The sequence below is a fragment of the Vulpes vulpes genome, chromosome X (genome assembly GCF_048418805.1).
Source record: "Vulpes vulpes isolate BD-2025 chromosome X, VulVul3, whole genome shotgun sequence".
Classification (NCBI taxonomy): domain Eukaryota; kingdom Metazoa; phylum Chordata; class Mammalia; order Carnivora; family Canidae; genus Vulpes; species Vulpes vulpes.
The window spans coordinates 13,320,541-13,334,498 of record NC_132796.1 but is presented as its reverse complement, the minus strand read 5'-3'; positions in this window follow the sequence as shown (position 1 = coordinate 13,334,498).

Below are 13,958 nucleotides of genomic sequence, written 5' to 3'. Positions count from 1 at the left end.
CTATTTGTGTACAAATCCTTGTATGGATGTGGCTCATTTCTCCTGAGTGATACTGATGGGTGGTATGATAAGTTTATGCTTAATATTATAAGAATCTGCTAAGCCCATTTTTAACCAGCAGCAATGTATAAGAGTTCCAAATGCTTTACATCCTTGTCAGCATTAGTGTCAGAAATTTTCATTTTACCCATAATAGCTGTGCAGTAATATCTCATTGCGTTTTAATTTGCATTTCTCTAATGACTAATAACATCGAGCATCTTTTCCTGTGTTTACATGTCATCTGTATCTCTTTTGTGAAGTGTATGTTCAAATCTTTTGCCCATATTTTTAGTTGTCTTCTTAGTATTGAGCTGTATTTAAGATATAAGTCCTTTATGAAATATGTGCTTTGTAAATATTTTCTCCTAAAGTACAATTTGTCACTTCCTCAACATTTCCTGTTTCTTAAAAAAAAACAGAAGTGTTTAATTTTGATGAAGTTCAGTTTAGGGAATTTTTCTTGTATGCTTTGTGCATTTTTGTGTCCTATTTAAGGATACATTGCCTACCCCAAAGATTTTCTCTTCTAGAATTTTTATAGTTTTAATGCTTATATTTGGATTTATGATAGGTTTTAAATTTATTTTTATATATGGTGCAAGGTAAAAGTTGAAGTTCACTTTTTTTTTGGCATATGGTTATCCAGTTGTTCTAGCACCATTTATTGAAAGACTATCCTCCTTCCATGTGGAATTACTTTGGCACCACTGTTAAAAATTAATTGACCATATATACAAGGGACTATTTCTGGACTCTACAGTTTGTTCTGCTGATCTATATATCTATCTTTATGCCAATGCCATGCTGTCTTGGTTACTGTATTTTATAGTAAGTCTTTTATTTATTATTTATTTTTAAAAGATTTTATTTATTTATGAGAGAGAGAGAGAGAGAGAGAGAGAGAGAGAGAAAAGCAGGCTCCGTGCAGGGAGCCCAACGTGGGATTCGATCCCAGGACTCCAGGATCACACCCTGGGCCGAAGGCAGGCGCTAAACCACTGAGCCATCCAGGGATCCCCTACAGTAAGTCTTTTTAAAAAAATATTTTATTTATTCAGGAGAGACACAGAGAGAGAGAGGCAGAGACATGCGCAGAGGGAGAAGCAGGCTCCTTGAGGGGAGCCTGATGTGGGACCCAATCACGAGACTCCAGGACCACGCCCTGAGCCGAAGATAGATGCCCAACCACTGAGCCACCCAGGCGTCCCTACAGTAAGTCTTCTAATCAGATAGTGAGAGTCCCAACTTTGACATTTTGTTTTCAAAACTGTCTTGGCTACTTTAATTTCCTTAATTTTCCATGTAGATTTTAGAGTTAGCCTATCAGTTTCTACAAATAAGAATTAGAGGATTTTGACCGGGATTGCTTTGAATCTATAGATAATTTAAGAAGCATTGACAATCTAACAATTTTGAGCCTCTGATCCATGGGCATGGCATATCAAGAGAAAAATAAAATTCAATATAATTTAAGACACTGTTACTTAGAGTTTGTTTTTACAGTCAGCCAAGCCTAATGCTAATCAATACAGAGGCATTCACAACTTGTCATGATTGTATCAGATGCTCAACTAAAAGAAATAGAGGTCCTTAAAAAAGAAAAAAGATGTCAAAAAGACACTGGAGTCAACCTGAAAGAGCTTCAAATTGCCAAAAATGAAACAATTTGAACAACGAAATAAATACTGATTGTACTGAATTGTGACCCAAAGAATAAAATATTCATGAGTTCATATTGATATAAATACATTATTGAATAATGAGGAAGAAAAAACAAATATTCTTTATATTAGAATTTCAACTAACAGGGGATCCCTGGGTGGCTCAGTGGTTTAGCACCTGCCTTTGGCCCAGGGCGTGATCCTGGAATCCCGGGATCAAGTCCCGCATCAGACTCCCTGCATGGAGCCTGCCTCTCCCTCTGCCTGTGTCTCTGCCACTCTCTCTGTGTGTCTCTCATGAATAAATAAATAAAATCTTAAAAAAAAAAAGAATTTCAATGTACATAGAAAGAATGAAAAAAGCAGAAAATCACTCTTAAAACACTACAGCAATAACTGCTGCAGGTAAGTCATTTACACTTTATGTATGTGCAGTTTGTTGTATGTCAATTTTACTTTAATAATATTGGAAAATTAATCTCACCGTATTTTATTTTCCAATGAAAAGTTAACATTTTGGTGCTTCATTCAAGTACAGGAGGTGAACTTTCTGTGGGCAGAGCTGTTCTAATACCTATAGCTCAGGTATCAGGATATACCCGAGGAAAGAAGGGCAGGCTCGATTGCTAATCCGTCCTGAAGTTTACTTTGCCTGCCCATCTGTCAGGCCAGAAGTGCCAGGGAATTCACGCCCCCAGAGGAATTGCCCTCAAACAGTGACTTCTGGGAATTGATTGGTGTATAAATATCCCAGCTCTCTCACCTCCTGTGTATAGTAACTCTGAACGCATGTTCTACACGGTTGCCCAGAGGTCCACAACAAGACTGTGCTCTCCTACTGCCTACAGAGCTAACTGATTTGATAATGTATCCTGTCTTCCCATGCCTGCCTCACTTCCCCACTTCTCTACAGGCATTTCCTTTACTTGCAAATAAACTACTTGCTCTTGAATCCTTGTCTCAGGGCTGGCTTCTGGGGGAACCCAAACTAAGACAAATATGTAGTGGGCATCTTTAGTGAATACATGAGCATCTGTAGGAAAAATTGCTAAAAAACATATTCCCCTTGAATAGAAAGACTACCAAGAATTTCAGGAACCTAAAGCTTTATTTTTCAGCCTGTGAATACTTGAGAATAAAACGATCTATAAAACCAGTGCAATTAAAAAAAAAAGCAATACTCTCTCCCTCTGCCCCTCCTCCTCAATAAATAAATAAATAAATAAATAAATAAATAAATAAATAAAATATAATTTATATTAAAAAATAGGAGTGTCTGGGTAGCTCAGTCAGTTAAGCTTCTGACTCTTGATTTCAGCTTAGGTCATGATCTCAGGGTTGTGAGATCAAGCCCTGCGTTGGGCTCTGGGCTGGGCATGGAACCTGCTTAGGATTCTCTCTTTCTCTCCCCCTCTGCCCCTCCCTCCCATCTCTCCCTAAGAACAAACAAACAAGGAAATAAACCAAAAAAGCAATAATATATGCAACTAGCTTAGTGTTGATTTGCTTCTCCTCATTTCTTTTTTTTAAAGATTTATTTATTTATTCAGAGAGAGAGAGAGAGAGAGGCGCAGAGACAACAGGCAGAGGAAGAAGCAGGCTCCATGCAGGAAGCCCGACATGGGACTCCATCCCAGTCTCCAGGATCACACCCCGGGCTGCAGGCGGCACTAAACCACTGCGCCACCAGGGCTGCCCTTCTCCTCATTTCTGATGGATAACTTTAATCTTGACCATCACCCAGTTTATTCTCAGTCTAACAGTATATATTTGTCTGTTTGTCAAATGTTCAGCAACTCTTCATCACTGGGGTTCTTGTTTTTCCTATCCCTTAGTTGTTTGTTTTCATAAGATGTCTGAGAAGAGGAGGGCAAGCTCATTACACAAAGCTTCAGCTTTATAAAGCGATTACTTATCCTAATGAGAGGGGGTGCTGAGCTCAAGGCTTGAATACAATGGATTGACAATGCATAATTTGCATCATGTATTAACATGGCAATTAAAAACCATGAGAAATCTAGATATTGGAAATGAAATGGTTCTGGAAATAGCCGCAGCTGACAGTTACCGGTCACCTTTGAGGAGTGTTGGTAATTGTGAGAGATTGCAAAAATTGCCCCAATTCTTTACTTTTCCATGTATCTACACCCCCTCTGCCATGTAACTTTGCAGTGTTCTTCTGTGCAAGGGGGTTCAGTTATGTGGCTTCCTTTTGGACAATGAGATATAGAATATGACACAGCAGAGGTTTGCAAAGAGTTTCCATGATTGAACTGTCTCACTCTTGCCTTCTCTCATCACCATAAGAACATGCTCAAGATGGTGTGCTGGGGGACAAGAGATATAGAGCAGACCCAAGTCACCTCACTCATTTTAGCCAAGATCGTCTTGGACCAGCTGATAGCTAATTGCCAGAAATGCAAGTAAACCCGGGCAAGACCAGATATACTCCCCAGTTGAGTCATCACCATCCCAGAGAAACATTAAATTTATACATTATATTTTGAGCCACTGATTTTTGCAGTGGCTTATTACATAGAAATCTGATGGAGATAAATAATACAGCAAGGTTGGAGATGGAGGAGTGTAACCTTCCTCAGGGCAATAGGGCCCAAAACTCACATAAAAATGTATAAATTCAGCAAGTCACCTGAATACTCATAAATATCTAGGTAAGTGATGGATTCTAAAACACCCATATCAGAGACTGCAAACTGGTGACCCACCATCCATATCTGGAGATGTGTTCTTACAGAATGGCAAAAGCAGGACTCCTTGTCTTCTTTTCAGTCAGAAGTAAATGAATCCTATATATCAGAGACCTTACCTCTCTTGGCTTAAATTTCTTTCTCTACTACCAATTGGATGTAGAATCTAAAGATAAACCCTAGGGTCAATAAAACATGACTCTGTATCAGATAGGGATCAGTCAGAGAAACAGAACCATGAGGAATGATGTAGAGTAAGAATTTGTCATAGCAATTTAAGCAATTATGGGAACTGGCAAAATGGTCTCAGTTTGGTTGTTTCTTCTGTGTCTGGTGAAGAGCCTACAGTCCAGTGGGCACTAGGGAGGCAGGTGGAACCAGTGAAGAGCAAGCTGGAACTTGCTCTGGTCTCTCCCCATCTCCAAGCCTCCAACCCTTGCTGTCTTAGGTGACCTGTAGGAGAAGTTGGTGCTCTTGCCACGAAGCCACACTGATACCTGGCCTAGGATTTGGAGAAGCTGAAGGAAAAGATCCTACAATAATTAAACTTGCAAGCCTGGCTGCTGCTGCAGAAACAAGGTGTGCCGGCAGAACCGTGACACTGCCTCACCTACACTGACCTCCCGAGGGCAACCATGGCCACTGCTTCACTTCCACCTTCCAAATATCCTGCAGATTTCTTCTGGGCTAACTCTAACTAGAAACGTACAGGGAGGGGAACTCCAGGAACTGACAGGCTGGTACATGACAAAGCCACAACCGCTTGGTACTTATTTGAACAAGTTAAAATTTAAATGGAAATCAAAAAGTCAGTTATTATCCTAAGTTTTAAATTTCTAGATTGTGTCCCTGGGTGCCTGCCTTCAGCCGAGGGCATGAACCTGGAGTCCTGGGATCGAGTCCCACATCAGGCTCCCTGCGTGGAGCCTGCTTCTCCCTCTGCCTATGTCTCTGCCTCTCTGTGTCTCTCATGAATAAATAAAATCTTTTTAAAAAATAAATAAATTTCTGGATGAAAACTAGAGAGAGAAGAGCCATGCAGTTCATGCTGTGTGTCCCAGGAAGCTTCTGACTCTAAGTGAGTCAGACAGGTTTAAATGTAGAGAGATTTCTTGCCTTATACAGTAAGTTCAAAGGCAGTATGGTTCCAAAACAGGCTAATTAATGGCTTCATGACTCCATCTAAGATCCACATTCTTTCCATCTTTTTGCTCACCCTCTATAGCATGTTGGGTTTGTTCTCAGGTTGGTCTCTTCCTGGTCACAAGGTGGCTGAAGCAGTTCCAATCATCACATCACCACATGCTAACATCCAAAAGTGTCTATTTTTCTAAGATTTTATTTATTTATTCATGAGAGATACACACAGAGAGAGGGGCAGAGACACAGGCAGAGGGAGAAGCAGGCTCCATGCAGGGAGCCAGACGTGGGACTCCATCCCAGGTCTCCAGGATCAGGCCCTGGGCTGAAGGCTAGCGCTAAACCACTGAGCCACCTGGGCTGCCCATAAGTGTCTATTTTTTATGTGTGAAGAAACTTTTCCCATTAGTCTCCTAAGCAGAACTTTCTTAACATCCCACTGGCCAGAATTGGTCAGATGTCTACCCTAAACCAATCAATGGCAAAGGAAGTAGGATTACAAAAATTTCTCTTCCTAGGCTATGATTATGTCCACACAACTCTTTCTCTCATTTAATTATCTGCTTATGGCATATGTGCCAAAGTACAATTATTAAGTCAAAAGGCATAATAATACTTTATTTTTTTAAATGTAAAGCTAAAGCAACCCTGTTACTGACGTCAGTTTTTCCTCACTGAGTTCACCAGAGTGAATATACTGAGCAAACAGTGTCTGGATAGTTTAGCCTCCTGTGAATCACATGACCACCCATTATCTAAATCAAATTGAATTTCTATTAGCAAAGAATAATAGGAGAGATGAGTGGGCAGTGGCTTTGTGTCTATTCATTCACTCAGCATTTATTTTATACCTGTAACCACATTAAGAGCACCAGTTATGAAAGCTCCACAAGTAACATGTAGGAAAAGAGAATTTCTCCATGGCCCAGAGAAGTAAAGTATAACCATCTTGTGAGTTCTAGAGGGAAACTTAAAAATAGACATATGAGGGGTACCTGGGTATCTCGGTTAAGTGTCTGTCTTTGACTCAGGTCATGATCCCAGTGTCTTGGGATTGGGCTCCCTGCTCAGTGCAGAGTCTGCTTCCCCCTCTCCCTCTGCCCCTGCTCTCTTTCTCTCTCTAATCAATCAATCAATCAATCAATCTTTTAAAAATAGGCACATGAAATGGCCAACGAGCACATAAAAAGCTGCTCTACATAATTACCCATTAGGGAAATGCAAATCAAAACCACAATGAGACACCACTTCACTCCACTAGGACTTTCTAAAAACAGGGAAAGGAAAGTGCTGGTGAGGATGTAGAGAAACTGAAATCCTCATACACTGCTGGTTAGGAATCTAAAATGATAGGCTGCTATAGAAAACTGTGTGGCAGGTCCTCAAAATGCTAAACAGAAAAATCGTGACCCAGCAATTCTACTTCTAGTATCCACTCCCCCCTCATACAAACATTTGCCCACATGGAGACTTGCACATGAATATTCACATCAGCACTATTGGTAACAGTAAAAAACTGGAAAGCCAAATGTCCATGAATGAATAAATGTATAAAAAAATTATGGCCTATCCCTACAAGAGAATAGCATTCAGCTATAAAAAGGAATGAAATACTGATACAAGCTACCATGTAGATGAATCTTGAAAACATTATGCTGAAAGAAACCAGACGTATATTGTATAATTCCATTTACATGAAATGTCCAGAATAGGCAAATCCTTAGACACAGAGGGCAGATTACTGGTTGCCTGGAACTGGGGGAGAGGGAATAGGAAATGCTTGCTCAATTAAACCCCAGTTAATTTATGGAGTTTCCTTTGGGGGGGGGATGAAGATATTCTGTAACTAGACTGAAGTGGTAATTATACAATACTACAAATGCACTGCCATGGAGCCGTTCCCTTTAAAATGGTTAATATCATGATATGTAAATTCTATTTCATTTTTTAAAAATCTTGTAAAGAAAGACACAAGAGAAAACAGCTTTTCCTACTTTATTAGGAATAAAGTTAGAACTGCCAAAGCCACCCTGTGCTCAAAAAGAGACAAGTCTCAGAAATAAAAATCTTCCAAAGATGGCAGAGCAAAAAGATGGAAGGAACCCAGGTTTGGATGGGTTGTCAAGCTGTTTAAGTGATCTGTCACAAAACCACTTTTCCTTAAGACTTTTTATTTTGTGAGATAATTAATTCCCCTATTAAGAAGTCTTAGGAATGGGATGTTTGCCAAATGCTTTTTTCTTTTATTTATATTTGCTGTCTAGAAGCTGGCAGGCTTCTGAAAATTTCCCTTAATGATTCTAGATATTCCCATAATTCTTTTCAGACACCACAGCTTTTGAAAACACTCCTCTTACCTGTAGAAACCAGACATGCACCCTTCCTGCTGTTATAAAAGCCAAGTGCTGTGAACCTAACCACTTACAGAACCTAACCATTCCAGACTTCCCAGAAACAGAAATTGGAACAGGACAGAACACAGGTACATTCTCTCCAGATATTATGTGCAATCCATGGACACTTAATGAAATTCCATAGTCGGAAGGAGCCTGACCTTCAACAGAATGGATTTCTTTTTAGTCTCAATCTCACCTCAATTAATTTTAGTATTTCTGTATATGCTAATGGGGCCTCTTACTCCCATTGATGCGTACACATACGCACACACTTCACAGAACATTCCTGCAGAAATATTTTTACTTTAAAAATTACGCAGAAATGGGGGCACTTGAGTGGCTCAGTCAGTTGGGCAACCAGCTCTTAATTTCAGCTCTGGTCGTGATCTGGGCATCATGAGATCGAGCCCTGCATCAGGCTCTGCGCTTAGTACAGTGTCTGCTTGTCCCTCTCCCTCTGCTCCTTGCCTTGCCCATGCACACTAATAGCTGAATAAATAGAATCTTTAAAAAATTACTCAGCAATCACAATGCCACAGATCCTTCAGTGTAGTTCTATCTCGCCCTACCCCAGCCCATGTCCCAAGAAAACTGCCTTAGGTGGAAGCAAGAGGAGGTAGGAAGGCAGCTTGCTTCCCTGCACTGGAGCCATGAAGGAGGTGGAAATTGTCAGGGATACTTGAGCTGTGGTTGTGGGGGGTCCCATGTTGCCAGCCATATCATTCAGCAGGAGCCAAGACAGGGTTTCTTTTGTATTATTTAAGATACTTCACATGAAGAACTCAAATGATATCTGTTGATTTAAACTTTGTGTCAGGTATAACTTATCCCAGCTATGACTCACGTGATGCTACAGAGCTGCAGAATGCTTCCACATACATCATGATATTTAATTGGAGCCACAGTTCCTCACAACGGGTCTTCTCATCTCTATTTTACGATAGGAAGTCAAGAAGTTAGGAGCCATGAACTTCACATAGACACAGCCAGAACATGGCAGCCCAGCCCCTAGCCCAGGCCTTCTGACCCCAGGTCTCATGGTCTTTCTTTTTTTCTCTGTATTCTGGGGCCCAGCTGCCAGTACATGGCCCTCACGGTCCTCCTTGGAAGGACTTAGGAGTCTCTGGGGACTCACCCAATAGCCCCCCCACTTTGCTAACCTTACTGCTACAGCACCTACCTGGAACTGAACTAAGAAAACCTGCTTTCATGGCCAGACTCATGACCTGGGGAGTAAATCATAACCCTGTACAACTGATGTAGATAAGAGCAGAATTTCCTTTTAAAACTTGCTAGAAACACCCCCTCATACCTGTATGATATTTTTTCATTTTTCAAAAGTTTTTCATAAAAAAAACATAAATGCTCACAGAGGGAAGAAAGAGACTTATATCTTTTAGTCTCTCCCCCATCCCTACTTAATCCATCCCCAGGAAATTCCTGGTAGACACCATAATGTTGGGAGTCTAATAAGAACTTTGTGTTAGTTTCTTATTGCTACCATAACAAATAACTACAAATTCAGTGGTTTGAAACAACATAACTTTATCATCTTACACTTCTGAAGGTCAAGAAGTCTGGGTACAGCATGGTTCCACGGAGTCCTCTGCTTAGAGTTTCTCTAAAATAAAATCAAGGTATTGGCAGAGCTGTATTCCTCTCCAGAGGCTCTGGGGATGAATCTGCTTCCATACACAGTCAAGTTGTGGGCACAATTCAGTTCTGTTGGATGAAAGCACTGAAGTCCTTGTTTCCTTGTTGGTTGTCATCTAGAAGGCTCTCTGCTCTTTACGGCCAGTTGCATTCCTCTTCACATTGCCCCATCCACCTGCAAGTCCTTCCCATACCTTACAGCTCTGCCTTCCTCTTCTGCTTTTAAGGACTTATGTGATCGCAATAGGCCTATTAGATAATCCAGAATAATCTTCCTGTTTTAAAATCAGCCAATTAGCAACTGTAATCACATCTCCAAATACCCTTTGCATGTAACACAACATGACCACAGGAATAACAGCAGAATACCAGAGGGTGAAAATGGAGGGAGCGCCAAATTCTGCTTATGACAATCTACCCTCTGGTGACCCCATCATCCCCACCCATTGCACAAGGCCTCCACGTTCAGTTTTCTACCAAGTTTCTTTACGGTATTTAAGCTTTCTCTATGGTGATTAGGATTTCTCTAGAAGGGTCTTTAATCTTTCTGAGCCCTGATCAATAGTATTTAATACTCACATTTCTACTAAGAGTCTACTTATGACAATCTAGGCTTCTATCATGCTGCCACACTCTCGATAAGTTACTTCACTTCTCAGGATTAAAATTTTCTTCACTTATTGGGGCACCTGGGTGGCTCAGGGTGTGATCCTGGAGTCACGGGATCAAGTCCCACATCGGGCTCCCTGCATGGAGCCTGCCTCTCCCTCTGCCTGTCTCTCATGAATAAATAAATAAAATCTTTAAAAAAAATTTTTCGGGCAGCCTGGGTGTCTCGCGGTTTAGTGCCGCCTTCAGCCCAGGGCGTGATCCTGGAGACCCGGGATCAAGTCCCACGTCAGGCTCCCTGCATTGAGCCTGCTTCTCCCTCTGCCTTGTGTCTCTGCCCCTCTCTCTCCTGTGTGTCTCTCATGAATAAATAAAATCTTAAAAAAAACCTTAACATTTTTTAAAAAAATTTTCTTCACTTGCATGAACAATACTAGTTTCAAATTTTAGAGAATACTCCACAGAATGATCTTAATCATCTAAGTGGCTTTGGATTTCAGCCATTACCAGGCTCCACAAGAAGAATGTCATCAAAATTGGGGCATCTGGGTGGCTCAGTTAAGTGTCTGCCTTGATTTTGGCTCAGATTGTGATCTCAGGGTCATGAGATTGAGCCCCATGTTGGGCTCTGTGATGGGCATGGACCCTTCTTGAGATTCTCTCTCTCCCTCTCCTTCTGCCCCTCCCCTCTCTAAAAAAAAAGAAGAATATCATCAAACCATCTGTGGTCCCTTTTTCACCAGCTCAAGAAAAGGGGAGGGCGGTGTGGTCAAGTTGTTTGCCTGTCTTGAAATCAGGTGTGGGCTGGTGGTCTCTGGGATGATCTCTGAGATGATCCTGAGACAAAGACACTCATCTTCTATTTCCCAATGCTGGACACAATGCCAAGGCCTGACAAAATGTTAAAAGTTTAAGTTTGTCTGTGTCTCTATGTCTTCTACCTCATGGTAGCTTAAAGCTGACTCCTAGAAATGCTGAGAAATTCTAGTCAGCAGAGTGAAAAGAGGAGCAGCTATGGTCTTCAGAGAGCAGGCTGAAGGCACAGTGGGAGCCAATTTAAAGAAACGTGATTAAATTATGTTTTAAACTATTTTAATTACTGTGTCTATCAGAGAGAGGAAAGTAGTATTTAAAACCTAAAATCACTATAACCAGCCATGCTGCCATCTAAGAGAAAAATCTCCATTATTAAGTAATAAATGTCTACACTGTTTCTTCCCCTTACAGAAGCTGGCAAGAAAAGAACGAGAAAAATATAGAAATGGTAAAGCTTCTATCATTCTTCTATGCTGTGAAAGGTGAGGTTGCAAACTGGCAATGCGTAGGCCCAAGCTGGCTCACAGACATGTTTTGTTTGGCCTGCATAATGTTAGCCTGCACAGTGGTTTTTTCCCCCTCGGTGTTTTAAATTGAAAATAGTTGCCAAAATATTTTTTTTAAAAAAGGCAAGAACCCTTTGACAGATGTATTGCAAGTAAGTTCTACTGTGCCACAGCCTGCCAAAATCCTCTTGGTTGTGAATTTTGATAAACAGAAGTTTAATTTTAATGAAATCCAATTTATCAATCTTTTCCTTTATGGTTAGTTCTTTGTATGCCCTGTTTTTAAAAGACCCTTTATGAAATTCATGAAGATATTACCCTGTGCTTCATTCTAGAAGCCTTATTGTTTTACCTTTCACATTTAGATCTATGGCCCATACTGAATTAATTTTTATACATGGTAGGGATCCAGGTTCACTTTTTTCCACATTGATTTCTAATTGTTCCATCTTTTCCCCCCACTGAACTGTGGTAACATCTTTATTGTAAATCAAGGGATTACATATGTGTGAATGTGTTTCTGGAATCTCTACTCTGTACTATTGATCTGTTCATCTAATATCTGCAACAGTATCATGCTCTTAATTACTGCGGCTTTATACCCAGTGTTGAAATCCAATAACATAAGTCCTCTGACTTACCTAAGTCTGTTCTTCTTCAAGATTATCTTGACTATTCACTGGGATGAACACTTAAAAATTGGTACACGTACGTTATATCTCAATAAAAAAGTAAATAACACAAAACAGCCCTTCTAGGGTGTAAAGGAGAGGAGATATTGAGCTTCTCTCAAGGTTTCAGAAATTTAGCAACACAGGAGCCCATAGGGCAATAATCCACATCTGCCCTCTTGGCCAGGGTATGCAAGCTCCAATTTGTCACAATCCCCATCTATTGTTCCCTACCACTGTGACAGATGGGCTGGTACCACTTCTCATCTTACTCCCAACTCACTTCACTAATTTACACTGCTGCTCGGACCCTGGAGGTATTTAAATTAATGGACTAACTTAGCAGAACCGGTTGCTGTAGCTGTGACCATGTGAAAGGGTGTCCATGGCAATGACAGGGAGAAGGCTACCTAGCTCTGAATAACTGAGGGAAGTGAAGGAAGCCTGGAGGGCTCCTCTAGAGCAGGTTTCATACACGGTCACTATTAACATTTGGGGTCGGATCACTCTCTGGGGGGAGTTATGCTATGCACTGTAGGATGTTCAGCAGCACCCCTGTCTTCTACCCACCAGATGCCCTCCCAAGTTGTGACCACCAAAAATGTTTCTGGATATTGCCAAATAGTCCCCTGGGGGGCAAAGGCAGGACTGCACATGGTTGGGATGAAGTGGCCCAGACCTAGAGTAGAAACAGGGAGGGGAGAAACGAGATCTGTAGTGGGGGGTCTGGGTATTGAAACAGAAATACTAGCAGGACCACCACAGTTCCCACCTGCCACCTTCCCTCTGCCAGCAGAAGCAGAAAGACACATCTACAAAGAGGGACGGGAATATGCTGCACAGCTCAGAGCCGTGAATGGGTCAGCCGCAGCACACACCACAAGGGGGCATCTCTCACACAGAACACGATGTGAACGTCCCCTGGAGTTGGGAGAAGGGGGGCCCTGGATATAAACTATGTTCTAGAAATTCTGCCTCTTTCCCACTCCACCCCATCTCCCATACACAGACACGCAAATGCCTCATGTAAATGATGTTCTGCAGGGAAATAGATGGTCCATCTATCAAACTAATTCCTAGGAAACGTATCAGAGCCAGAAAGGAAGAGGATAAAAACATCAGTTTATCTACCATTACCTCTGCCTCTCACAACCTCCAGAGAGGTGGAGATGCAGTCCCTCACCACACATGGGTTGAGGTTCAAGCCAATTTCATTTGCATTTCAAAGGTCCTACATCACAATTCTCTGTATCTGTATTTAATTTTCTTTGCTTTCCTTTATTTCATTCTCCAAGCATTATCTTTCTTCCTCTTGGCTTTCCTTCAACCTTGTAGCTTTGAGTAAGTCTAATCCAGGGGTGGAGGCCTGTACTCTGTGCCACAGTGATGTACCGAATGCAGGAGTGCTCCACCTCAGGTCCAAGAAACTGGGGGGCATTCTCAGTAAAATGTTAAAAAAAAAAAAAACTGACTACAAGTCAGTCTTTTATTTTCACCATGTGCCAGTGGTTCTAAAATTGTTTAGACACTGGCCAATGATAAAATGCAACCCCCCCCCATATTCTGTTGGCCTACATTCAAAACAATTACTGTGGTTACTATTGTTTTAAATATTTATCTATTTATACATATATATTTACTCTGAGTGAGACCCAAATGCAATGAAGAGAAAATCACTTAGACCTGCCAACACCAATGTCTGCACTTCCAAAATACCTATTGGAAAAACAATATGGCAGTACTCTTTGAAGTTGGG